Below are 26,270 nucleotides of genomic sequence, written 5' to 3'. Positions count from 1 at the left end.
TCTATCCTTCACTCCACCTCTCGCTCTATCCTTCACCCACCTCGCTCTCCCTCTATCCTTCACTCCACCTCTCGCTCTCTCTCCTCTCCCTCTATCCTTCACTCCACCTCTCGCTCTCTCTCCTCTCCCTCTATCCTTCACTCCATCTCGCTCTCCTCTCCCTCTATCCTTCACTCCACCTCGCTCTCCTCTCCCTCTATCCTTCACTCCACCTCGCTCTCCTCTCCCTCTATCCTTCACACCACCTCTCACTCCTCTCCTCTATCCTTCACTCCACCTCTCGCTCTCCCTCTATCCTTCACTCTACCTCTCGCTCTCTCCCTCTATCCTTCACTCCACCTCTCGCTCCTCTCCCTCTATCCTTCACTCCACCTCTCGCTCCTCTCCCTCTATCCTTCACTCCACCTCTCGCTCCTCTCCTCTATCCTTCCTCCACCTCTCGCTCCTCTCCCTCTATCCTTCACTCCACCTCTCGCTCCTCTCCCTCTATCCTTCACTCCACCTCTCGCTCCTCTCCCTCTATCCTTCACTCCACCTCTCGCTCCTCTCCCTCTATCCTTCACTCCACCTCTCGCTCCTCTCCCTCTATCCTTCACTCCACCTCTCGCTCCTCTCCTCTATCCTTCCTCCACCTCTCGCTCTCTCCCTCTATCCTTCACTCCACCTCGCTCTCCTCTCCCTCTATCCTTCACTCCACCTCGCTCTCCTCTCCCTCTATCCTTCACTCCACCTCTCGCTGTCTCTCCTCTCCCTCTATCCTTCACTCCACCTCTCGCTCTCTCTCCTCTCCCTCTATCCTTCACTCCACCTCTCGCTCTCTCTCCTCTCCCTCTATCCTTCACTCCACCTCTCGCTCTCTCTCCTCTCCCTCTATCCTTCACTCCACCTCGCTCTCCTCTCCCTCTATCCTTCACTCCACCTCTCGCTCTCACTCTCTCCCTCTATCCTTCACTCCACCTCTCGCTCTCTCTCCTCTCCCTCTATCCTTCACTCCACCTCTCGCTCTCTCTCCTCCCTCTATCCTTCACTCCATCTCGCTCTCCTCTCCCTCTATCCTTCACTCCACCTCGCTCTCCTCTCCCTCTATCCTTCACTCCACCTCGCTCTCCTCTCCCTCTATCCTTCACTCCACCTCTCCTCCTCTCCCTCTATCCTTCACTCCACCTCTCGCTCTCTCCCTCTATCCTTCACTCCACCTCTCGCTCCTCTCCCTCTATCCTTCACTCCACCTCTCGCTCCTCTCCCTCTATCCTTCCTCCACCTCTCGCTCCTCTCCTCTATCCTTCACTCCACCTCTCGCTCCTCTCCTCTATCCTTCACTCCACCTCTCGCTCCTCTCCCTCTATCCTTCACTCCACCTCTCGCTCCTCTCCCTCTATCCTTCCTCCACCTCTCGCTCCTCTCCTCTATCCTTCACTCCACCTCTCGCTCCTCTCCCTCTATCCTTCACTCCACCTCTCGCTCCTCTCCCTCTAACCTTCACTCCACCTCTCGCTCCTCTCCCTCTATCCTTCCTCCACCTCTCGCTCTCGCTCCTCTCCCTCTATCCTTCCTCCACCTCTCGCTCCTCTCCCTCTATCCTTCACTCCACCTCTCGCTCCTCTCCCTCTATCCTTCACTCCACCTCTCGCTCCTCTCCCTCTATCCTTCACTCCACCTCTCGCTCTCTCTCCTCTCCCTCTATCCTTCACTCCACCTCTCGCTCTCTCTCCTCTCCTCTCTATCCTTCACTCCACCTCTCGCTCTCTCCCTCTATCCTTCACTCCACCTCTCGCTCTCTCTCCTCTCCCTCTATCCTTCACTCCACCTCTCGCTCTCTCTCCTCTCCCTCTATCCTTCACTCCACCTCTCGCTCTCTCTCCTCTCCCTCTATCCTTCACTCCACCTCTCGCTCTCACTCTCTCCCTCTATCCTTCCTCCACCTCTCGCTCTATCCTTCACTCCACCTCGCTCTCCCTCTATCCTTCACTCCACCTCTCGCTCTCTCCCTCTATCCTTCACTCCACCTCTCGCTCTCTCCCTCTATCCTTCACTCCACCTCTCGCTCCTCTCCCTCTATCCTTCACTCCACCTCTCGCTCCTCTCCCTCTATCCTTCACTCCACCTCTCGCTCCTCTCCCTCTATCCTTCACTCCACCTCTCGCTCCTCTCCCTCTATCCTTCACTCCACCTCTCGCTCCTCTCCTCTATCCTTCCTCCACCTCTCGCTCCTCTCCCTCTATCCTTCACTCCACCTCTCGCTCCTCTCCCTCTATCCTTCACTCCACCTCTCGCTCCTCTCCCTCTATCCTTCCTCCACCTCTCGCTCCTCTCCCTCTATCCCTTCCTCCACCTCTCGCTCCTCTCCCTCTATCCTTCCTCCACCTCGCTCTCTCCCTCTATCCTTCACTCCACCTCGCTCCTCCTCTCCCTCTATCCTTCACTCCACCTCTCGCTGTCTCTCCTCTCCCTCTATCCTTCACTCCACCTCTCGCTCTCTCTCCTCTCCCTCTATCCTTCACTCCACCTCGCTCTCCTCTCCCTCTATCCTTCACTCCACCTCTCGCTCTCACTCTCTCCCTCTATCCTTCACTCCACCTCTCGCTCTCACTCTCTCCCTCTATCCTTCACTCCACCTCTCGCTCTCTCTCCTCTCCCTCTATCCTTCACTCCACCTCTCGCTCTCTCTCCTCTCCCTCTATCCTTCCTCCCATCTCGCTCTCCTCTCCCTCTATCCTTCCTCCACCTCGCTCTCCTCTCCCTCTATCCTTCACTCCACCTCGCTCTCCTCTCCTCTATCCTTCCTCCCACCTCTCACTCCTCTCCCTCTATCCTTCACTCCACCTCTCGCTCTCTCCCTCTATCCTTCACTCCACCTCTCGCTCCTCTCCCTCTATCCTTCACTCCACCTCTCGCTCCTCTCCCTCTATCCTTCACACCACCTCTCGCTCCTCTCCCTCTATCCTTCACTCCACCTCTCGCTCCTCTCCCTCTATCCTTCACTCCACCTCTCGCTCCTCTCCCTCTATCCTTCACTCCACCTCTCGCTCCTCTCCCTCTATCCTTCACTCCACCTCTCGCTCCTCTCCCTCTATCCTTCCTCCACCTCTCGCTCCTCTCCCTCTATCCTTCACTCCACCTCTCGCTCCTCTCCCTCTATCCTTCACTCCACCTCTCGCTCTCTCCCTCTATCCTTCACTCCACCTCTCGCTCCTCTCCCTCTATCCTTCACTCCACCTCTCGCTCCTCTCCCTCTATCCTTCACTCCACCTCGCTCTCCTCTCCCTCTATCCTTCACTCCACCTCGCTCTCCTCTCCCTCTATCCTTCACTCCACCTCTCGCTGTCTCTCCTCTCCCTCTATCCTTCACTCCACCTCGCTCTCCTCTCCCTCTATCCTTCACTCCACCTCTCGCTCTCTCTCCTCTCCCTCTATCCTTCACTCCACCTCTCGCTCTCTCTCCTCTCCTCTATCCTTCCTCCACCTCGCTCTCCTCTCCCTCTATCCTTCACTCCACCTCTCGCTGTCTCTCCTCTCCCTCTATCCTTCCTCCACCTCTCACTCTCTCTCCTCTCCCTCTATCCTTCCTCCACCTCTCGCTCTCTCTCCTCTCCCTCTATCCTTCACTCCACCTCTCGCTCTCTCTCCTCTCCCTCTATCCTTCACTCCACCTCTCGCTCTCTCTCCTCTCCCTCTATCCTTCACTCCACCTCTCGCTCTCACTCTCCCTCTATCCTTCACTCCACCTCTCCCTCTATCCTTCACTCCACCTCGCTCTCACTCTCTCCCTCTATCCTTCACTCCACCTCTCGCTCTCTCTCCTCTCCCTCTATCCTTCACTCCACCTCTCGCTCTCTCTCCTCTCCCTCTATCCTTCACTCCACCTCGCTCTCCTCTCCCTCTATCCTTCACTCCACCTCGCTCTCCTCTCCTCTATCCTTCACTCCACCTCGCTCTCCTCTCCCTCTATCCTTCACTCCACCTCGCTCTCCTCTCCCTCTATCCTTCACTCCACCTCGCTCTCCTCTCCCTCTATCCTTCACTCCACCTCGCTCTCCTCTCCCTCTATCCTTCACTCCACCTCTCGCCCTCTCCTCTATCCTTCACTCCACCTCTCGCTCCTCTCCCTCTATCCTTCACTCCACCTCTCGCTCCTCTCCCTCTATCCTTCACTCCACCTCTCGCTCCTCTCCCTCTATCCTTCACTCCACCTCTCGCTCCTCTCCCTCTATCCTTCACTCCACCTCTCGCTCCTCTCCCTCTATCCTTCACTCCACCTCTCTCTCCTCTCCCTCTATCCTTCACTCCACCTCTCGCTCCTCTCCTCTATCCTTCACTCCACCTCTCGCTCTCTCTCCTCTCCCTCTATCCTTCACTCCACCTCTCGCTCTCTCTCCTCTCCCTCTATCCTTCACTCCATCTCGCTCTCCTCTCCCTCTATCCTTCACTCCACCTCTCGCTCCTCTCCTCTATCCTTCACTCCACCTCTCGCTCCTCTCCCTCTATCCTTCACTCCACCTCTCGCTGTCTCTCCTCTCCCTCTATCCTTCACTCCACCTCTCGCTCTCTCTCCTCTCCCTCTATCCTTCACTCCACCTCTCGCTCTCTCTCCTCTATCCTTCACTCCACCTCTCGCTCTCTCTCCTCTCCCTCTATCCTTCCTCCACCTCTCGCTCCTCTCCCTCTATCCTTCCTCCACCTCTCGCTCCTCTCCTCTATCCTTCACTCCACCTCTCGCTCCTCTCCCTCTATCCTTCACTCCACCTCTCGCTCCTCTCCCTCTATCCTTCACTCCACCTCTCGCTCCTCTCCCTCTATCCTTCACTCCACCTCTCGCTCCTCTCCCTCTATCCTTCACTCCACCTCTCGCTCTTCTCCTCTATCCTTCACTCCACCTCTCGCTCTCTCTCCTCTCCCTCTATCCTTCACTCCACCTCTCGCTCTCTCTCCTCTCCCTCTATCCTTCACTCCACCTCTCGCTCTCTCTCCTCTCCCTCTATCCTTCACTCCACCTCGCTCTCCTCTCCCTCTATCCTTCACTCCACCTCGCTCTCCTCTCCCTCTATCCTTCACTCCACCTCGCTCTCCTCTCCCTCTATCCTTCACTCCCACCTCGCTCTCCTCTCCCTCTATCCTTCACTCCACCTCGCACTCCTCTCCCTCTATCCTTCACTCCACCTCTCACTCCTCTCCTCTATCCTTCACTCCACCTCTCGCCCTCTCCCTCTATCCTCACTCCACCTCTCGCTCCTCTCCCTCTATCCTTCACTCCACCTCTCGCTCCTCTCCCTCTATCCTTCACTCCACCTCTCGCTCCTCTCCCTCTATCCTTCACTCCACCTCTCGCTCCTCTCCCTCTATCCTTCACTCCACCTCTCGCTCCTCTCCCTCTATCCTTCACTCCACCTCTCGCTCCTCTCCTCTATCCTTCACTCCACCTCTCGCTCCTCTCCCTCTATCCTTCACTCCACCTCTCGCTCCTCTCCCTCTATCCTTCACTCCACCTCTCGCTGTCTCTCCTCTCCCTCTATCCTTCACTCCACCTCTCGCTCTCTCTCCTCTCCCTCTATCCTTCACTCCACCTCTCGCTCTCTCTCCTCTCCCTCTATCCTTCACTCCATCTCGCTCTCCTCTCCCTCTATCCTTCACTCCACCTCTCGCTCTCCTCTCCCTCTATCCTTCACTCCACCTCTCGCTCCTCTCCCTCTATCCTTCACTCCACCTCTCGCTGTCTCTCCTCTCCCTCTATCCTTCACTCCACCTCTCGCTCTCTCTCCTCTCCCTCTATCCTTCACTCCACCTCCTCTCTCTCTCTCCCTCTATCTCATCCACCTTCGCTCTCCTCCTCCTCCTCTCCACCTCTCTCTCCTCTCCCTCTATCCTTCACTCCACCTCTCGCTCCTCTCCCTCTATCCTTCACTCCACCTCTCGCTCTCTCTCCTCTCCCTCTATCCTTCACTCCACCTCTCGCTCCTCTCCCTCTATCCTTCCTCCACCTCGCTCTCTCTCCTCTCCCTCTATCCTTCACTCCACCTCCTCTCTCTCCTCTCCCTCTATCCTTCACTCCACCTCTCGCTCCTCTCCCTCTATCCTTCACTCCACCTCTCGCTCCTCTCCCTCTATCCTTCACTCCACCTCGCTCTCCTCTCCCTCTATCCTTCACTCCACCCTCGCTCTCCTCTCCCTCTATCCTTCACTCCCATCTCGCTCTCCTCTCCCTCTATCCTTCACTCCACCTCGCTCTCCTCTCCCTCTATCCTTCTCCTCTCCACCTCTCGCTCCTCTCCCTCTATCCTTCACTCCACCTCTCTCCTCTCCCTCTATCCTTCCTCCACCTCTCGTCTCCTCTCCCTCTATCCTTCCTCCACCTCTCGCTCTCTCTCTCCCTCTATCCTTCACTCCACCTCTCGCTCCTCTCCCTCTATCCTTCACTCCACCTCTCGCTCCTCTCCCTCTATCCTTCACTCCACCTCTCGCTCCTCTCCCTCTATCCTTCACTCCACCTCTCGCTCCTCTCCCTCTATCCTTCACTCCACCTCTCGCTCCTCTCCCTCTATCCTTCACTCCACCTCTCGCTCCTCTCCCTCTATCCTTCACTCCACCTCTCGCTCCTCTCCCTCTATCCTTCACTCCACCTCTCGCTCCTCTCCCTCTATCCTTCACTCCACCTCTCGCTCCTCTCCCTTCTCCATCCTTCACTCCACCTCTCGCTCCTCTCCCTCTATCCTTCACTCCACCTCTCGCTCCTCTCCCTCTATCCTTCACTCCACCTCTCGCTCCTCTCCCTCTATCCTTCACTCCACCTCTCGCTCTTCTCCCTCTATCCTTCACTCCACCTCTCGCTCTCTCTCCCAGACCTTGACAGTAGCACAGGTCAGACAGCTTGTCACGACAAATGGGTTCCAGTTATGAGTTTGAATCTGTTTCAGATATCACTGTGATTGGTCATGCTATGATTGATGAAGGGCTTGTTGTGAACCAGGAGACTGCAGAAAGGGATCATGGCTGTGTCTAGAATAGCACCCTGTTCCCTTTATTGAGTTTGCCTTTAGGTATGTCATTGAGAACACATTCTCTTTAGAGGGGTACCTTGAGCTCTGGTCAAAAGTAGTGCACTACATAGGGAATAGGGTGCCATTTCGGACACGCATCAAGAGAGACTGTAGACATTCGCTCGGTCTGTTTATGAGTTCAACTGAAAGATGATGTTTGGCAACCCTGGTCGCCACGGGCTACGGTTCTGCACTTCTGCTGCTGCTGTGTCAGAATCTTACATGAGAAGACCTATCTTTCTTGTCTTTGGTCTTTTTTAGTTTAGTGTTGAATGGAGTCTCAGGCTGCTCCACAAATAAAATGCCAAAGCAAAACCTACAGCTCTTCTTACTTCTGTATTTTGGATTGGTACCCCTCTGTTTCTGTTTTCCAGTTCCTGTGTAAATCTCCTTTCTGAGAAGGTGCTCCGAAGGGCTGTGTGGGGATGTGGATAACTTGTTTTTTCACAATGTTGCATTACGTCCATGAACCATGAGAGGCCTTCCCATCGAAGTACAATTTGCTCCTTTCTTGCCACATGCTTTGTGCATGTACAGATATCAGTAACAACTAGATGTTTAATGGTATACTATATACTATTTGATGATATACTATGTCCAATATCGTACCATGTTCGTTCATCTCCATGTCTCTGACGTCATTTTAGAAACCTATTGCGAGATCTGAAAACAGCAGTTGGTGGAGGGAACCCCTGAAATATTGAAGAATTAGAGCAGTTTGCTGCTGAGAAGTGGATCAATTGTCAGTAGAAAGGTGCACCAAGCTCATTGATGGCTACGAAAAGGCACTTGTCTGCGGTCATCTTGGCCAAAGGCTGTGCAACCAAGTACAAGCTCCGGGGCGCCAATTTTGTCATTGACATTTGTGTTTTTTCAAAATGTTTACAATCAAGAAAATTGGTTCCGCAATGTTAAATCCAATAAGGTGTGGTGAATTATTATTATTTTTTTAAATGTCAACCTATTTTAGACTGAGTCCTGCAGGAGTCCCGATTTGAATATCACTCTAGTATATGCCATACAGTTAGTGTTTATAGCAGGTAAATGAGTGGTCAAAAACATCCATATATCTTGTTGCCCTGTCACTGAGCTACCAGCCATTTTCATTACTGTCAGTAATCTGCCTGCATTAATGTGTTTAAATATTAGTGGTGGTGGAAAGTCAAACTATTAATGATGAAGTCAAATCTTACCTGATTTGACTGGCCTTGATGTTGCCAGGGAAGCGTGTTAGTGATCGATTACTACAGCCAAACTGAGAGGAGGAGAGTTTTATTAAATCTGTTCTCGGCAGCATATGGCATCGGGTCTGTCAGACAGGCTGAGGAATGGGCTCACTAATGTGGTGATCACTGATCTACAGGACGCTCCTACGGAGAGACGGGTACTGAGCTGCCATGGAAATGGAGAAAGAGTAATGGGTCTATCCATCTTACACCATCTATCGTTCCTGGAACATGGAAGACGGTCGAGAAGCAGGGCTTGGTTACATGTAACATACAAAACAAATGTATGTGCTAAGGATGTTCAGGTTCATTTGCAATTAATTTACTTCTGTCTGTGTGAGACAGGCTAACTCCCACATATGTGACTTGAGTGGAATAAAATATCCCCCTACATCAAGCATTCTGGGGCTTTTTGCTACTTTGGCGGTCACCTAAAGGTTTTTTTCATGGTAATCGATTCCATGGCGGCATTAAAACAATTGAATGGTCATTCAAGAGGTTCAGACCTGCCGTTGATTTTTCTATTGTGACTCAAAGGCCAGTCTTATCTGCTCACAAACCTCAGTTATCACTGTAGATGGAGTGCTGTGATTTGCTGTGTGATGGACCATGACCAGGAAGGAATGTGGGTATTGTTTCCTAAAGACCAGCGGTGTTGTTGTGTAAATGTGACATTTTGGATGGTAGGACTTAAAGCTCAGAGGGCTTTAGAAGCCAAACCCCAGAATTGTAGCAGGCAGACATTCTCCCAAACCGTAGCTACATTATACGGTATATTTTTCAGTCCCTCCATGATTCTGCTATTGCATAATTCAATGTAAAATCAACCAATCCACACACATTATGCGAGAGCTCGCAATTTTGACCAATCACCGCACTTTTACCGCATACAATAGTCCAATAAAAAGAGGGTTTGCAATTTTGAGCACTGTTACCATGGGAAACCGCCCAATCAAACCACATAAGAACAAAAGTTATTTCCCCAGGTGTCAGCATGTGAAGTTGAAATTTGATGACTGGCAGAACAATGAACAGGAATCCATTTCATTTACCAACAGTTGTCATAGCTGAAGACCGTGCAAAACTATTTCCAAATGTTTTACATCAGAGATGTGCAATTTGGAAGGGGGTGGGGTCCACAAAAAATATGAACTCATCTTGAGGGGCTGCAGTGGTTCGCGGCTCTGCAATTCTACACATTTTGTCATGGATCGGAGAAGTCTTTGCAATTGTGCAACTAATTATCTGCAATTCTACACATTTTTCTATATGGAGGAGGGAGAGAAGTATTTGCAGTTTTTAATATGACATCTGAGTGAGATTGTCGGTAATTTAACAATGATTACTACAAATTTAGATGGTTGAGCCAGGTAATTTACCAATCCAAAATCAATTTAGCTGCCATTGTTAATTGAGTGACATAAGGAGGGAAGCTGCTTATGCACAACCACATTTAGAAATTGCACCTTTTGTATTCTACTATTGTAACTCTGAGCTGTAAGTAGTTTTTTTGTGTGTTTTTCACCTTTATTTAACCAGGTAGGCCAGTTGAGAACAAGTTCTCATTTACAACTGCGACCTGGCCAAGATGAAGCAAAGCAGTATGACCAAAACAACAACCCAGAGTTACACATGGAATAAACAAACATACAGTCAATAACACAATAGAAAAATCTATGTACAAGTGTGTGTGCAAATGGAGCAAGATTAGGGAGGTAAAGCAATAAATAGGCCATAGTGGCAAAATAATGACAATTTAGCAATTAAACACTGGAGTGATAGATGTGCAAATAGTTCAGACCCCGACTGAGTTTGGAAATTGATCCGCGTGCCTACAAAAGGGGGGCTGCCAGTTGCCCATCTCTATTTTACTTGAAAGTGGGGGTGAATTGTTGTGCAGGAACACAAGAGAAAGTCACTTCGAATCCGAAAAGAATGTTCAAAGAATGTCCGCACAGCCACCACAGCAGCGGAAGTCGGCAGATAACCATAGCCAAAGCGATAGCAGGGATATCTGTGGTAGTGATGTGCAGTTTGCAAACGATTCATTCTTTTTGAACAACTATTTTTATTGGTTTGAGAATAATCATTATTCTTTTTTGTTTGAGCTGCTGGCCGCAATGAATCAATAAATCACAATGAAAGATTGAGCCACTCTACTCCGGCTGAGCGCAGCGGCTTCAGAGACATTTTGCTGGACCCCAGGAAGAGTAGCTTCTGCTTTGGCAGCTAATGGGGATTCATAATAAATACAAACTCTCTATCATATATGCGTGCTAGAAAATTGATCATGCCACAGACAGCGTCAAGGCATATTCTGCTTAAAATCGTACTAGAACTGAGCACACGACTTTTTATTGCTTTATATGAAATGAACAACATTTTTTAAATGTAAAACCGCTGCAGAATCAAGCATTCTTTGCAGCATATATCACCCCAAAAAACATGTAAAAATCCTGGAGGTATGATTTTGTGCTTGTGCGTGTGTGTGTCATAAAGAACATATGGCTTAACTAACAATCTATTCAAAGGCGCCTGGAATCTCAGTGCTTATTCTGTCCCCTGTGTTTTAGCTGTGTATTTATTCTGCTCTGTATTAGATTGGTGTCCCTTAGGAGGTGCTCTGTGTAGGAAGTGTCTTTCTTGGTTCAGTGGTACTCCATTTTCTTTCAGCAATATTTTTTACAACTGGATTTCACAATAGAAAATAATGGATTTATTGTGAAGGTGTAGGCTATATTACATGGATTTATTAGACTTAAAATGGCTAGTAGCCAGGAGATGCTAAATGTGTTTATGTTAATTCACGGTCAATTACCATGAGACCGACTATTTATTTGCTTGACAATCACCGGCTGACAACATTTCGTGACCGCCACAGCCCTATGTCCAATCAACTGAATTTACCACAAGTGGACTCCAATCAAGTTGTAGAAACATCTCAAGGATGATCAATGGAAGCTGGATGCACCTGAGCTTAATTTCAAGTCTCCTAGCAAAGGGTCTGAGTTTTTTTTTTTTTTTTACACGTTTGCAAACATTTCTAAATGTGTTCTCTTTGTCATTATGGGGTGTTGTGTGTTTAGGTTGCTGACAATATATTTTTTTACGCATTTCGAATAGGGCTGTAACAAAATGTGGGAAAAGTCTAGGGGTCTGAGTACTTTCCGAATGCGCTGTATACAGGCTATAGGGTGCAATTTGTGACGCACACTGAGTCTTCTCTGTCAGGTAGGCTGGCTGCTGACTCACATTTTAAAACGTCAGGGCTGGTTCCATCCCTGGATGTCTCAGTTTACGAGAAGCAGCCAAATGTATCCGGTTGCCTGGTGGTGTGTTGTATGCCAACTGGGTGACCTTTACTTTAGAACTCAAACAGCCTTGTTAGCACTGTGATTAGCGAGGCTTTAGCATTCTGCCATAAACCCCTGCTAGCAGTTATGCCGTCATCTGCTTTAGCCGATCTATCTGGAGTAGGTGAACTTAGTTTTATGTTCTTTAACCATTCAGCCTTGTTGGCTTCTTAGCAGTTTAGTTATCTGGCCCTTTAACATTACTCCACCATGTCATTGTCCTTGTGGTTTGTGTCTGCCCTGAGATTGGAAGGATGGGAGTTCGATCCCCGGCTTGATCCCCGAGTCATACCAAAGACTGTAAAAATGGGTTCCGGTGTGTCGCTGCTTAGCATTCAAGAGATCTATTTGTGTTAAGGCCCAACGATAGACTGGCATCCTGTCCAGGGGGTGTGCTTGTACATCAAGCTGCCTCACGCTACAGAAACAGGAGATAGGCTCCTGCTCCAGTAAGTCGTTCCGGCTTGCACAACCCAAGGCTCATGCAAGACTACTTACCATAGGACACTGCTTGGACCTCCCGGCCTTTAAAACTCCTATAACCCGGTTGGCGTTGTGTACCTGATCAATCCTACACTGCCTGCAGTCATCTGATAGGGTGTTTACTGGCATGTAGTCGTGGCTGATGTGTCAGTAAAACCCGGGGACAGACGGGATTCATCCCCCAGTATCTCTAATTGGATCAGGAGGTATTCTGCTGAGATGTAAACATCTCACCAGTACATGATGTCTCCGTGTCCTCAGAAGCTCTTGGGTTGAGTTCTAATTTGATTTGACTGGCTACAGCAGCAAGATTTCAAATACTATTTGAACCCAGGTATTTTTCCTCTGACTAATTAGAACTGTTCTGGACTGAGTTGCAGTATATCCTATGTTTTCATCCAGTCAGCCATGTCACTTGGCACATCTTGCACTAATGAATGCTAATGATGTGTCCTTCAAGGCCAGAGTTTCCCCTTTGACTTACTGAGTGTTCAGTCCCTCTTGACTCCCTCAGGAGAATTGACTGTTACTGGTTGCATCACATCAATGGTGAGTCAAGATGCTCATTAGTCTGTGTAATGAGGGATACAGTTGAAGTCGGAAGTTTACGTACATCTTAGCCAAATACATTTAAGCTCAGTTTTTCACAATTCTTGACATTTAATTCTAGGAAAATTCCCTGTCTTAGGTCAGTTAGGATCACCACTTTATTTTAAGAATGTGAAATGTCAGAATAATAGTAGAGAGAGATTTATTTCAGCTTTTATTTATTTCATCACATTCCCAGTGGGTCAGCAGTTTACATACACTCAATTAGTATTTGGTAGCATTGCCTTTAAATTGTTTAACTTGGGTCAAACATTTCGAGTAGCCTTCCACAAGCTTCCCACAATAAGTTGGGTGAATTTTGGCACATTCCTCCTGACAGAGCTGGTGTGACTGAGTCAGGTTTGGCGGCCTCTTTGCTTGCACACACTTTTTCAGTTATGCCTACAAATGTTTTATAGGATTGAGATCAGGGCTTTGTGATGGCCACTCCAATACCTTGACTGTGTTGTTCTTAAGCCAGTTTTGCCACAACTTTGGAAGTATGCTTGGGGTCATTGTCCATTTGGAAGACCCATTTGCGACCAAGCTTTAAGTTCCTGACTGATGTCTTGAGATGTTGCTTCAATATATCCACATCATTTTCCTACATCATGATACCATCTAATTTGTGAAGTGCACCAGTCCCTCTTACAGCAAAGCAACCCCCACAACATGATGCTGCCACCCCCGGGCTTCATGGTTAGGATGGTGTTCTTATGCTTGCAAGCCTCCCCCTTTTTCCTCCAAACATAACGATGGTCATTATGGCCAAACAGTTCCATTTTTCTCCAAAAGTACGATCTTTGTCCCCATATGCAGTTGCAAACCGTAGTCTGGATTTTTTTAAGGCGGTTTTGGAGCAGTGGCTTCTTCCTTGCTGAGCTGCCTTTCAGGTTATGTCGATTTAGGACTCGTTTTACTGTGGTTATAGATACTTTTGTACCTGTTTCATCCAGCATCTTCACAAGGTCCTTTGCTGTTGTTCTGCGATTGATTTGCATTTTTCGCACAAAAGTATGTTTATCTCTAGGAGACAGAACACGTCTCCTTCCTGAGAGGTATGACGGCTATGTGGTCCCATGGTGTTTATACTTGCGTACTATTGTTTGTACAGATCAACGTGGTACCTTCAGGCGTGTGGAAATTGCTCCCAAGGATGAACCAGACTTGTGGAGGTCAACCATTTTTTTGTTGGCTGATTTCTTTAGATTTTCGTATGATGTCAAGCAATGAGTTTGAAGGTAGGCCTTGAAATACATCCACAGGTACACCTCCAATTGACTGAAATTATGTCAATTAGCCCATCAGACGCTTCTAAAGCCATTACGTCGTTTTCTGGAATTTTCCAAGCTGTTTAAAGGCACAGTCAACTTAGCGTATGTAAACTTCTGACCCACTGGAATTGTGCTACAGTGAATTATAAGTGACAATTGTTGTAAAAATTACTTGTCATGCACAAAGTAGATGTGCTAACTAGAGGTCGACCGATTAATTGGAGCCGATTTCAAGTTTTCATAACAATCGGAAATTAGCATTTTTGGCCGCCGATTTGCCTTTTTATTTTTTACACCTTTACTTAATCTTTACTTAACTAGGCAAGTCAGTTAAGAACACATTCTTATTTTCAATGACGGCCTAGGAACGGTGGGTTAACTGCCTCGTTCAGGGTCAGAACGACAGATTTTCACCTTGTCAGCTCGGGGGAACCAATCTTGCAACCTTACAGTTAACTAGTCCAACGCAATAATGACCTGCCTCTCTCTCGTTGCACTCCACAAGGAGACTGCCTGTTACGCGAATGCAGTAAGCCAAGGTAAGTTACTAGCTAGCATTAAACTTATCTTATAAAAAACAATCAATCATAATCACTAGTTAACTACACATGGTTGATGATGTTACTAGATATTATCTCGCGTTGCATATAATCTGACTGAGCATACAAGTATCTAAGTATCTGACTGAGCATACAAGTATCTAAGTATCTGACTGAGCAGTGGTAGGCAGAAGCAGGCGCGTAAACATTCATTCAAACAGCACTTTCGTGCGTTTTGCCAGCAGCTCTTCGTTGTGCGTCAAGCATTGCGCAGTTTATGACATCAAGCCTGTCAACTCCCGAGATGAGGCTGGTGTAACCGAAGTGAAATGTCTGGCTAGTTAGCGCGCGCTAATAGCATTTCAAACTGCACTCGCTCTGAGCCTTGGGCTGGTTGTTTCCCTTGCTCTGCATGGATAACGCTGCATTGTTGTGGTGGCTGTTGTCGTTGTGTTGCTGGTTCGAGCCCAGGGAGGAGCGAGGAGAGGGACGGAAGCTATACTGTTACACTGGCAATACTAAAGTGACTATAAGAACATCCAATAGTCAAAGGTTAATGAAATACAAATGGTATAGAGGGAAATAGTCCTATAATTCCTATAATAACTACAACCTAAAACTTATTACCTGGGAATATGGAAGACTCATGTTAAAAGGAACCACCAGCTTTCATATGTTCTCATGTTCTGAGCAAGGAACTTAAACGTTAGCACATATTGCACTTTTACTTTCTTCTCCAACACTTTGTTTTTGCATTATTTTAACCAAATTGAACATGTTTCATTATTTACTTGAGGCTAAATTGATTTTATTGATGTATTATTTTAAGTTAAAATAAGTGTTCATTCATTATTGTTGTAATTGTCATTATTACAAATATATATTTTTCTGCTTTTGAAAAATCATAATCGGTCGACCTCTAGTCCTAACCGACTTGCCAAAACTATAGTTTGTTAACAAGAAATGTGTGGAGTGGTTGAAAAACGAGCTTTAATGACTCCAACCTAAGTGTTTGTAAACTTCCGACTTCAACTGTATGTGTGAGTGTCTGTCTGAGACTGATGAGCCAGGTAACACTGTCTGTCTGAGACTGAGGAACAAGTGTTTGGTTTGAGTGTCTCCTCCCTTATCAGCTGTGTTCCAGGTCTCTGTCTGCTTCTCGCCTTTCACACCTCAGTACAAATTAGACAGATATGACTGCGCCTTCCTGTGATAAGCATCAGACAGACACAGCCTTGCCCACCCGGTGTAAACACGGCCCACCCTCCCGGTAATGACCACCACTGTATAGTATTCTCTCTGATCTGGAGGAAAGGGAAAATTTAAGCTACAATCCACTTTTCCCCTCGTCTATGCATTTTGTTCCCCTTCCATCTTCTTCACGCAACAAAAATCTTTCAGATTGTCTTGAATAAATCATGAAAGGGAGAGACAGACAGCCGAAGGGTGTAAATCTGCTCCGCTCCCAACAGCCTAACTTTCAGACTGTGTGCCGCGACTGATCAACATTAATCAACAACGCTACAAAGATTGATATTCGCAATGGCTGACTACTCAAACTTTGCTCAGGGATTTCTGTTGTGATCAGAATTTAGATTTTTCTACCCCCTCCATTTAGTCGTAGACAACAACAAAAAAGGCTAGAACCTATTGAAGGAGTAGTTCACTATTTTACAACATGTTTGATGATTCCTCACCCTGAAAGTAGTCTATGGGTCATGAGAAATTGCAATCCATGGCTTGGTTTTTCTTAAACAGCCACAACAAACTTCAGCTAACTATAGCCACCGCTAGCTAAAACTCAATGGTAATGATGAGGGCATTTAATGGCAAAATCACCTTTCAGAAACATCCAAACCATAAATGGTGTTGATTTTGCTCATGGGGGATCACATGACCCAATCCCTTCCATTGATTTTTAGCTAGTGGTGGCTAACGTTAGCTGAAGTTTGTAGTGTCTGTTCACAGAAAGCCAAACTATGGATTACATTTTATCCTGGCCCATAGCCTACTTTCAGGGTGAAGAACCTGACATGTTGTAAAATAGTGGTCTACTCCTTTAACGTATAGATTTCAGTGTTGAAGGTGGTCTAAGCATAGGGCAGGCTATGTCTTTTTGATTCATCTTGAACTTATACCATGATTGCACAGTATCATGACAGCTGAATGTATACTAATGTTGTGGATGTGCAGTAGTTACTAGCTACATTACAGACATAAGATGATTACAGTTCTCCTAATGGTCTCTTATCGAGGTAGGGGGCTCCATTCACACATCACTGGGTTCTCACTATACCCTGTGCAACACTGCTGCATTTCTTTACATTTATTTAATCAGAGCTTTATTACAAGACCTGGATAGTTAATGTTATGCCTAGCCAGTATTGCCAATTTGTTTCGGATTCTCATCAAAGAGCTGATGTCTTGATAACATATATTTGAATAATTTCCTGATTTAATGTAGTTTCATCATGTAAGCCTGTTACTTGTGTTAATTTATAATGGCAATGATCAAAAGCATGAAGTCTAGATATGTAAATTGCATGAGTGCAATGACAAAAAAACGTGGTGACCTTTGAAGAGATACTTCGGGATTTTGACAATGTCTCTGCGTTCAGTATGAAAGAAGTTGGGAGGTAGTTTCGTGAGCCAATGCTAACTAGCGTCAGCTCAATGACAGGAAGTCGATGGTAATAACTAGCACGCTAGCCGTTACCATAGACTTCCAGTCATTGTACTAACGCGAGTTAGCATTTGCGCTAACACTAGTTAGCAACTTCCTTCCTTAAGATGTGGTTGTAAAGTAGCGTAAGGCCAGTGAGGATGCTAAGAGACTTCGTTGAGACCTAATAGCACAACATCTAGTAGAACTCCTCAGTCACTATGGTGACTCATGCTCACCCAATGATCTCTCAACACGCTGCAGGTTATTGATCACATAGTGACCAGATCAGTGGGGTCTGACCCTAGTGGACAGCCGTCTGACCTCTGTCTGACCTGAATGAGAAAGAATACGGTCGCTACTTCACAACCAGATATAACCCAACGAAGGCTAGACACTAAGATAGTTTGCTATTAGCAACAGTAGGTTTAAATGGAGAAATGATTTTACACTGCTGCAGTGCTACGGGAGGGAATGGACATGACATAGCTCTTTCTTATCTTTGATTGATAGAATCACATTATGGTTGAAATTAGCCAGCTCGTCCATACTCTCTAATGAATGCTCTACCAAAATGCTTTCTGTGTACGTTTTTCGGAGGAGAACTCATTTTGTCAGTGTGAATCTGTCGGATGTTTGATTACACAACCAGACTTGACAATGATTCTTTAGAGTCCGTCCTTGTTTCAGTGGATGGCCAAGTCCTCTTTTCAGCTTTCAGCTCTCGCCTCTTCAAACCAGCACAAAAGCCCAGCATGACTAAGAGAAGAGCCAGCCTTGTGAAAAAATAAATGGAAAAACATGACCAGTGCTCAGAATGCCGTGTCCCCGAAAAACTGACACATCATCTGGCTCCAAGCGAATGAGAAGCCTTTATCTTTGAGATTAGTCTCATTGTATCTCCTCTCAGTACAGAACAGAAGGGAACGGGGCAGTCAAGGAATGTCTCCCTCGGAGTTGGTTGTAAATGAGATGGCCATTGTGTCTCTGCCTTCACAGGATAGAGACAGATAAGCTTTGGAGATTGGCCTACTGTCTTCCGCAGATGACAAGAACTGAGCCCCGTGCTTCCCCTCGCCTCCTCTCTTCTCACCGTCCCCTCTTTTCCACTCTACCAACGGAATAGGAGGCTGCCAGAAGAAGACATCAATGTATCACATTTGACAAGGGCCAGTGGGGGGATACAAATAATTCAGTATTCAGCATGGATCATCCAAGATTTCCATGTTTCTACAATGGGAAGAAAAAGCTTTTTGTCTGTGAAATTGTGTTGTTTCTAGCTTTCTGAGTAATCTCAGTAATCAGACATAATGAATGCCTGTGAGTGGCTCTCCCTCCCCTTCCTGGTTGGCTTTGTCCCAGCCGGACTAGGTTCAGATTGTTCCAGCATTGGGCTGTGTTCTGAGTTCAGGGACCAAGCCAGGCTGTACCAATCAGCCTGTGTTCTGAGTTCCGGCCTAGGGACCAAGCCAGGCTGTACCAATCAGCCTATACCAGCCAACCAACCAGTCAGACAGGCAGTGGGAACATCTCGATCAGTCGGGGTGCCTCTGACTGAAACAGATCCCAGGTTGTGGGTGGGGAATCATAGTAAAGCAGAAGTTTCCCATCACCTTGAGAAAAATGGCAGACGATCCATAGACCAGTCGCCTGCCTGTGATGGTGGTGATGAAGAGTTTGATGCTCTGTTCATTTGGTTTATTTGCCTGCATGCAAACGGGCTGATTTAGTTTTATTTCGATGCTGGTCTAAAGCCTCCCTCTGAACTGACCAAGCTGCCGGGGCCAGATAAGAGAGGCTGCTATTCGATGTGTAACGCCAAAGGCTCTTTAATCAATGGGTGTCTTTTTAATATGTAGTTGTGGCGTCAACTGTCCTATGCTTGGCCATGCAGTGATGTGGAGAGGATTGCCTTGCAACTGAAGAGCAAGATGTGTTTCTCCATTTCGAGAGCTTAGTCAAGAAGTTATACATTTGACATCTTCTTCACTGTTGGGTTTATAACTAGCAAAGAAATAGTCTATGGAAAAAGTTTACACCTTGTCTTATTACATCCCAACATCAATATTTTCCCATCAGTTTCCAGTCTCTAAAAGGACAAACCCAGCCATGACAGTCTCTCATGTTGACCCTTAACATCAAGCAGACAGACTTCACAGTGGATTAGAGTCGAGCCGATGCTAAAATACCACACCGCTGCATGTCTCGCCCCATAATCCTTTGTGTCTGATCAGATTGAGGTGATGGTGTTTGCTTCACTGCTTGCTTTGTTCCTAACTCATTCTGACCTTTTTCCTTGTTCCACATCAGAAATCAGATGTCCTTTTTTTAGGACTGACTGATGTGTGTTCAGGAGTAGATTTGTAGAGGTTTCACTTCCAATCACTTTAATCTGTTTCCCTATAGGTGTTGGCTACAATTCTCATCTTCTCCGCCTTCTATTGTGTGTGCTGCAGAGAGTTTAAGCACAGATGGAACAATGAGAGATATTTCACTGGATGTATAAATGTGAAGCATCCTCTTGGCGTTTCCACTCACTACCAAATATGGTAGTGAGAGGAAGCCCACTGGCGGGCAGTTGGAGCTGATGGAACGAGATGGATTTAGCCGACATTCTGCTCATTTTTCTTATCTATGAAACATTTGCTCTCAATACAGTTATCTGTTACCAAAACTATAATCTGCTATGAACAGAGTGGACAAAGTTTTTTTGTGGACTTTACCCTTTGCAAAAGTTGTAAAAAATTGCGCTGTGTAGGAGTGCGAAGGTGAATTGAGTTATTGGACACGTGCACTTCACAGAATAGGCGGTACTTAATGGAAATATGCAGACGCATGCTAGAACGCGCCAATAGGATCTAGCGAGCGCATGCTTGGCTCTGCCTACCTCCTTGCTGGTTCTGCCCACGATGACTCCTTTGTTCTCATTAGACCACTGCCTGTCATTTCCATCTTGGTTTAGTTATAACTCTTTGGTATACGTATTTCTCTCTGATGACGTGTTGATATCGCTGTCCAAGGTGCTGAAGCTGGCCATACAGGGTCGGCTGTCCTCTCACAGACTACTAACCTCACACCAGTCTGAGTTATGTGAGATTTGTACTGTAGGGTCACTTGCCGTCAGTAATCAGTAAATTTACAAAGTCCCTGGGCCATTCCAGGCCCCTCCATCACCAGGGGAGCGACACCGTCATCGGTCCCAAAAGCTGGAACCAGGAATATTCCCTCTGATCAGTTCCTCATGTACACAGTCCTTGGCAAACTGACAGAAACACTAACAGTCACTCAACTGTCTGTCCGGGCAACATACTAGGAGGTGGGACTGTTTGGAGCTGTTACTTGTGAGGAGGGAGAGGAGATGGGCATGGAAAGATGGCCCTTTTCTACTTTCTATACTGAGATGTGCATATTGGTATCTGTTTTAGTAGGTGTTAGATGTCAAGTGAATTAATCCTTGTCGGTTACATCTTCCTTTTCAGTTTCTGCAACTTATCATTTTTGCATAAACACCATATTTTGAGGTTTTATCTTATGTTGCAGTCCTTGCTTAACGTATAGTACTGCAGCTACTTTCTTATTTCTCTTGGTTAAATGGAGAAAATAAGTTGTCCTGTCCTTTGCTGTTCATCTGTGCCTCTTAACAAAATCCCATCAGGCAGCGAGGCAGAGTTACATGCCCTTTAATTTGAGGTATTTATGTAGCTCTGCACCTGAGAGTCCCTGTGAGGGTTGGACTGGAAGCTAAGAGCAGACCGACAAGACCATACTGAGCTGCATTGAAGATTTTAACTTCCTTCTGGGGTAATTGCTCCGATCAGGATTGGACTGGCTCCAGGCTGCTCTTGGCTGTGTCACAGAGGAAGCATACGGCCTTTGATCTGACCCTGACCCCGAGGAGCACAGTGAGAGGACTGCTGGAGAGAGAAGTGGCAGTGGAGGTCTCTGTCAGAGAGGCTCAGCTGCAGCGTGGGTGTCTGTCACCTTACTAGTCTCACTCTACCTCAGGTATATTTTCTTCTTCTCTTCTTTCCCCAGTTGTTGTGACTGACAGGTGGTAGTTAAAACTTTCCTGAGTTTGGGGAAGTGGACAGTGAAATCTAAGCGCCCTTGTAGTATCTAGTGTGATGCCCCTGCTGGGAGAAGCTCTTTCTTTCTGTGTCATTTGGGAGTAAACTATAGGAGCTAAACAGAGAGACTGTGGGAAATTGTTTTAACGAGTTGACGCTGCATGAAAGAGTTTGATTATCTACGATAATTGACTAAGCTGGCGACCGTTTTGTTCTTTGCTCCCAGTATTTAGTGTTTTTCTATCGATACTCTTCTCCATCACTACATTTGGGCTCTTCCCCTGCTCACCTCAAGCAACCAATCATCTGGGCGGCCGGTCAAGGTTGTATAATCCCCTCAATGAAGTATGTTGATGTGTACATTTCCCTTTAGACTGCTCAGGGCAGAATCTCTCTCTCTCCAATAACCTAGAGCAAACAGCAGTGGGCCAGGAAGTTGAGCTCTGATCGACTGACCCTCTGAATTCTCCTTGGCCAGTGTCAGTCAATCAACCTCTACCCAGTCTGTCTATCCACCTTACTCTGTCTGTAGGAGAGTTCAATCAACCTCTACCCAGTCTGTCTATCCACCTTACTCTGTCTGTAGGAGAGTTCAATCAACCTCTACCCAGTCTGTCTATCCACCTTACTCTGTCTGTAGGAGAGCTCAATCTACCTCTACCCAGTCTGTCTATCCACCTTACTCTGTCTGTAGGAGAGTTCAATCAACCTCTACCCAGTCTGTCTATCCACCTTACTCTGTCTGTAGGAGAGCTCAATCACCCAGTCCTCTATCCCCAGTCTGTCAATATCCACCTTCCACTCTGTCTGTAGGAGAGCTCAATCAACCTCTACCCAGTCTGTCTATCCACCTTACTCTGTCTGTAGGAGAGTTCAATCAACCTCTACCCAGTCTGTCTATCCACCTTACTCTGTCTGTAGGAGAGCTCAAGCTACCTCTACCCAGTCTGTCTATCCACCTTACTCTGTCTGTAGGAGAGCTCAAGCTACCTCTACCCAGTCTCTCTGTCAGTCTTTGTCAAACCACTGCCTCTAGCAGGAGTATTGCCCAGTCTGTGTGTAAATGGCTTAGCCAGCCCAGTCTCTTAACAAATATAAATGTTTTTATCTCTCAAACAGACTCCACAGTACTTCAGTCTACCTCCTGAAGACATAGAAAACATTTCCCTCCATCTGAAACGGTTTCTTTTCAACTCCAAGGACAGCGTTCTTAAAGATGTTGTCGCTTTTGATTTGAGCCCCATTGTGAAGGAATCTCACCACCACTGGTGAATGGAGAATGAGTTGACTTAACAATGTGTCCTCTCCTCTCTCTGTCGCGCTGTACAGCAGTGGCTCCTTCCCTTCAGCACACTCACCTCTCCACGAGCTGAAGTTAGACATTAAACCTCACTCTCTTCCATCCTGAAGTTTATCTCAACAGTAATCCATATTTCTATCATAAATATAATGGTAATTCATTCACTTGTGCTTCTTTTGTAAAGAAAAAGTCTGCCAAGACAAACTGTGCCAGGGCTTCTGCCTTAACTAGAACTGCTGGGCCTCGAGGTCCCCTTCAAGAGAACGAGCATTCAGACTGCAACATTCTAAGTGTCATTAGTACATTTCATATATGCTATTGCGAAAATAATAATTTGCTTGTGTTCATGAAGGTGTAAAGTTTCATTAGTTTATGCTACTGTGGGCTATATGTAAAAACGAAACACTAGAAAAAACACAAATTAAACTGTTCAATAAATGTTATTTGTGGAGTGCTTTTGTTCCAACTATGAAACAGAAAGCATACTGTATGTGTTTGAACATGGTAACATGGTAAATCAGCACAAAGGCAATGATAGTCAATTATTGTCAGCTTGTGCTTACATGGTGTGTGTGTTTTCACGCAGTGGCATCAGTTGGATTTCATTTAGCGGTTAGCCCTCGTCCGAACAGTCGACACAAATCTTCGCCACTTGCGAGACCCACTTCCCACGAACATGTTGCTTGCAGGTGGTACAGGTCTCTTTGGGTTCTGTTCTTTGTGCGCCTGGCACTGTCTCCTCCCCTGGAGCTGTGTGCAATTTTGGCTCGCTTGGAATCTTTGCTGCTGCCTTGGCCCTGGTTTCTCACGTAGCCGTTATGCCTGACTCATGATGAAGTCTCTCCTGGCCCTGGTTTCTCACGTAGCCGTTATGCCTGACTCATGATGAAGTCTCTCCTGGCCCTGGTTTCTCACGTAGCCGTTATGCCTGACTCATGATGAAGTCTCTCCTGGCCCTGGCCCTGGTTTGACTCATGATGAAGTCTCTCCTGGCCCTGGTTTCTCACGTAGCCGTTATGCCTGACTCATGATGAAGTCTCTCCTGGCCCTGGTTTCTCACGTAGCCGTTATGCCTGACTCATGATGAAGTCTCTCCTGGCCCTGGTTTCTCACGTAGCCGTTATGCCTGACTCATGATGAAGTCTCTCCTGGCCCTGGTTTCTCACGTAGCCGTTATGCCTGACTCATGATGAAGTCTCTCCTGGCCCTGGTTTCTCACGTAGCCGTTATGCCTGACTCATGATGAAGTCTCTCCTGGCCCTGGTTTCTCACGTAGCCGTTATGCCTGACTCATGATGAAGTCTCTCCTGGCCCTGGTTTCTCACGTAGCCGTTATGCCTGACTCATGATGAAGTCTCTCCTGGCCCTGGTTTCTCACGTAGCCGTTATGCCTGACTCATGATGAAGTCTCTCCTGGCCCTGGTTTCTCACGATGAAGCCGTTATGCCTGACTCATGATGAAGTCTCTCCTGGCCCTGGTTTCTCACGTAGCCGTTATGCCTGACTCATGATGAAGTCTCTCCTGGCCCTGGTTTCTCACGTAGCCGTTATGCCTGACTCATGTTGAAGTCTCTCCTGGCCCTGGTTTCTCACGTAGCCGTTATGCCTGACTCATGATGAAGTCTCTCCTGGCCATGGTTTTGTTGATGCACTGCTTGAACAACACTTGTGTGTTGATAGCGGCCAAGTCAAGCTTGTTGTAGAATACCGCAACAGGCCAGTGGTGGGTGCCTCCTTTCAGAGTACAGCCGCGCCATCTGATCCAAAACATCCAAACCAACATATGGAACAGAAGAGAGGAGAAAACATTAGGGTTATTTTCCCCTTAGGAAAAATAACAAGTGTTGTACAGAAGAGCATAATGCATTGCAGAACTGTATCTATATATGGTGACGTGTGTTATGTGCTACTGACATACCTTTGTTTTGGTTGTGGTTCATAATAGTGTCCGTTTTTCCTTGCGTCGACGGCAACTGTCGGATGTGTGGCGATAACAACCGGAACGTTCTTTCTTGCCGTGCATTGGTGAAGTGTGAGTTGTCTTTTCATTCTTCAGCACCATTGTGGAGTACACCAGCTGTGCAGGTGCCTTCTTTTGCACAGAGGGAAGGAGCTCGCTTTGTTCATGGTGCCAACGAGGCTTGTTTTATTTGCAAGAAACTTGTTCGCCAATGATTTGACTCTATTTGTCCATGGTGACATTTCTCCCCTTGCCAATGTAAGGTTCCACAAGCCTCATCACCACGTTCTCCGAGACCCGCTCACCTGCTGCCCAATGTGGATCCCAAACGTTGCCGTCCCTTCCCCTCCTGTCTCACCGTTTCATTTGGTGGTGGCCCGGGTACCTGCTTGGTGTGTACCGGTTGGACTTTTTTTAGCGCTCAGTCTTTGGGGGGTTCAGGCTGAGGCTTAGAATCAGAAGAATCTCATCAGAGATGTCATGGTTAATTTCTTCCCCGCCACCTGAGTCGTTTTCATCCGGATTTTGTAGCAACGCTAACGCAGCATGTGCATCCATTCGTCTTGGTCTTATTGCCATTGTAAATTCTGCATACTCTCACTGTGTAGGCCAGAGTAGACTGATAAAACTGTGTGGATTTGGTGGACCGAAATAGGGTAAATACCATTTTGAGATTGTATTGATCTATTCTAGTTCTAATCTAATGGCCTGCCCTGTTCTTCATTCACAATTGGTGATTACATAATTCTGCATCATTCTTCCCCTTGCTCATCAACTTTCTCCCCCATCATACTTTACTTCATTTATTTAATCTGTTATATGTGTGAAATTAGTTTAGGTTCAGTTTCGAGGCAACTATTGGGGTGATTATCAACTGGGCACAACACCTTCATGTCGGGAGAAGGAGCGGAGCAGGCCCCACTGTCGGGAGAAGGAGGGGAGCAGGCCCCACTGTCGGGAGAAGGAGGGGAGCAGGCCCCACTGTCGGGAGAAGGAGGGGAGCAGGCCCCACTGTCGGGAGAAGGAGGGGAGCAGGCCCCACTGTCGGGAGAAGGAGGGGCAACGGGGGAAAACTATTCAAATAATGACATTCCCTCCTTAAACTGGTTTTAACTCCACTTCTGTTTGTGATATTAAGATTCTAACAACGACAGTGTGTTATATAGACTTATTTAGGACATGTCAAACTGAGGAAGGCATGACTTAAATGGCAGGGTAATAAAATAAATGAATTGATGAGCAGTCAAAATGACCATATGGGACTCTGAGACACGCGGTACAGTATAATAGGTGCTCCTTCCTATCTGGCACAAGACACTGAATGATTAGGATAAATGTTTCCGGTTCCTGTTCTCCGATTTTACTATTGAGGAAGTATTTTATCAAACACATTACATGGCGACACCTCACCAGTTCTGCTTTCACACGGTACTACTGGTGACACCTCCCCAGCTGAAGGTATTATCTCAGTGGTAACGCTGAACCTGGAGTTCCCTGCAGCTCCCTGGGGATCCACTAGTGCCCCTGTTGAGCATCATGACCCATCAGAATCACATTCACTTCTGCCTACAGCAGCATATTATACGCTTTCTAAGGCCTTCTTATAAGCCTTCATTCTTCTTCTTAGCCTGAGTCACTATACCAATAAGGGCTTGTAAGCATTTCACCTGTTGTATTTGGCGCAAATAAAATGTGTTTATCATGCAATTCAGTTCTGATGTGAATCAGAAAGGTGCATTATGTGTAATGCGGTCAAAACAGAGGTGACAGGTCTCATAACTCTTTGT

The 26,270-nt window shown here is 47.0% G+C and overlaps 1 protein-coding gene across 4 annotated transcripts in view; it reads left to right on the top strand.

Moving 5' to 3' along the window:
• LOC112229667 (RNA polymerase II subunit A C-terminal domain phosphatase) overlaps nucleotides 1–26,270 on the top strand; it is a 141,539-nt gene that overhangs the window by 39,465 nt on the left and 75,804 nt on the right. Inside the window, exon 13 of one of the 4 annotated variants that reach the window (XR_002950210.2) lies at nucleotides 8,395–8,634. The exons of the other annotated variants lie outside the window; for them this stretch is intronic. The gene's annotated coding sequence lies outside the window, so the exon portion shown is untranslated. Of the gene's footprint in view, nucleotides 1–8,394; nucleotides 8,635–26,270 lie in introns of those variants that run through there. 4 annotated transcript variants of the gene reach the window in all.

This window comes from Oncorhynchus tshawytscha, linkage group LG31 (genome assembly GCF_018296145.1).
Source record: "Oncorhynchus tshawytscha isolate Ot180627B linkage group LG31, Otsh_v2.0, whole genome shotgun sequence".
Taxonomy (NCBI): Eukaryota; Metazoa; Chordata; class Actinopteri; order Salmoniformes; family Salmonidae; genus Oncorhynchus; species Oncorhynchus tshawytscha.
Note: the sequence above shows the minus strand (reverse complement) of the source record. Positions and strands in the feature narration are given on the sequence as shown.